This window comes from Hibiscus syriacus, unplaced genomic scaffold (genome assembly GCF_006381635.1).
Source record: "Hibiscus syriacus cultivar Baekdansim isolate YM2019G1 unplaced genomic scaffold, ASM638163v2 tig00109957_pilon, whole genome shotgun sequence".
Classification (NCBI taxonomy): Eukaryota; Viridiplantae; Streptophyta; class Magnoliopsida; order Malvales; family Malvaceae; genus Hibiscus; species Hibiscus syriacus.
This window is the reverse complement of record NW_024062539.1, coordinates 2,925,107-2,927,471: the sequence shown is the minus strand read 5'-3', so window position 1 is coordinate 2,927,471 and position 2,365 is coordinate 2,925,107.

Below are 2,365 nucleotides of genomic sequence, written 5' to 3'. Positions count from 1 at the left end.
TGGTACTTGTTCGATTTTATTTTTTTTCTTAAGAGTATAACATGAAAATAAGAGTATAATTTAACAATTAAAATTAATATCAGTATTTGGAGTCAAAAAATAATCTCACAATAAGGATAACATGTTCTTTCTAAATAGAGAAAATTACGCGTTTAGTAACTAAATTATCATTTTGATCCATTTTAGTATTTAACCTCTTAATTTTTTCAAAACTATAATAAAACTTTAGTTTTTGTTTCATTTTAGTATATGCCGTTAAAAACTTTAGTTTTTTTCATTTTAGTATCTATGTTCAAAATCTAACGTTAAGCTTTTAAAAAAAATTAAAAATTTATGTATGGTTTAGGATTTAGGTACTAAGCGCGTTAAATTTTTAGTTGCGAGATACTAAAATAAAATGAAAACTAATTTTTAGGTATGGTTTTGAAAAAAATTAAAATTATAGGTACTAAAACAAATCAAAACTGATGGTTGGGTACTAAATGTGAAGTTTACCCTTCCAAATAATCTAAATTAGCGTAAATAATGTGCCATTTTTATCTAGGTGTCAGATAGGATAGATATTATTGTGAGACTACAACGGAATAATTAGAATACTGGAGCATGTTAACTCAATTATCTAATTTTATCTTTGGCTTAATACAAAAATAAGTGATTAAAGATGTCGAAACGATTATTTCCTTACGATGCAAGATTTTGAAAATCACTCCATTTGTAATTATCCCTTTGTGATTAAATTTTAATTTAAAGTGAATGTGATTTAAAAAAACCTCTTGTTTCGAAAATTTGGAAATTCTTTTACGATAAGAAAAACATACAGTTCGAAGAGTCGCCACCAATCTTTGATTAGGGTGTGATTGGGCACCCAAAAACGTTTTTGTTATTTTAAATAAAAAAATTAATTTTAATTAAAACAACAAATGGAGGTCCGCGTTACCAAAATTCGAGTTCGGGAGTCCGTTACGCGTGAGGAAGGATTAACACCCTCACAACGCCCTAAATCAGTACCTAGTCGATTAATTAACCTCTTTGCAATGAAATTTACAAATTCGATTTTAATTTGATTTATGATCCCAAACAAAACAACATCATATGAATTTTACAATATTCAAAATTACCAAAATAAATTAAATTAAAATTACCAAGCCTTTAAGAAATATAAAGAATATTCGATTATTTAAAAATATCAAGACCATATCTTAGATGAGTTATAACAACCTCTTCTCGACAAATTTAAATAGCCGAACATTTCTTATTCTTCCATTCCCAAATTTTAAGGTGATGAACCATTTTTTAAGTATCAGTGACGGGATACACTTGTAATTTAAAATCGTCGAAAATAGCTTTCTTGTGAGTTAAGAGAAGCCATTCAAACAATTTTAAATTAAAAGGGTATTACCTTTAATCCGATTATGTAATTAGGTCGACTATCATGCAAAATTTAATTAAAAAGTAAACATTTGCATATTAATCAATATTAAAAAAATATAAAAAAATATTTATAATAAAAAATAAATATATTTTAACTAATATTAATAAACTATATATATAAGTGTATCAAAAAAAGCATACATACATATGACTAAAATATATATATAAAAAACAGAAACACAACATTTCGAAGTGCAAATTCCAGGAACTAATCGTACTTGTGAAAACAAGGGCAAAATCATAATAAATGGAAATTTACCCACCCTAACTACAAATGTAATAACAATTGAAATGAAAGACAAAACATAAAACCAATTTAACTAATTAAACTAAAAGAAAACCATTTCTATCATAATGTACAAAAACCATAATAAACCCAAACGCATTCTGGACGAAAATATAACATGCAAAAACTTGGAGCTCTAATGTGTAAACGAAAGAAAATATTAGTATTGAGGACCAAAATCAAATGCGCATGACATACAGAGACAAAATTATAAACATATAAACTTACGATTAGGGACTGAGATGAATTATAACGAAAAAACGATGACCTAAAATAGTGACTAATGTGAAAATTCGCAACTAAAGTCTAGGGGCATGAGAGAAATTTACCCTAAATTTAATATATAAAATCCTAATTATAAACTAAACCTAACCTAAACTTAAACTACCTCAGCCATTTTCATCACCCTCTCCACTTTCCCTTTCATTCCCACAGCCAAAAAGCTCGAGGGTTTCACGCTCACAACTCCGGCAGCCTCCCCAGAGAATGCTCCTTGCTTCGGCCACATACCTCGTTAGCCAGGTAAGCCATATTACCTAAGACTTGCTAAACCCTTCCCTATTTTTCTTTATCCATTTTCGTTTCGCCCCAAGAAAAAAATCTAGTGTTGTTTATTGTGGTAGCCGGATGAATTTTGACCCTAAAAAG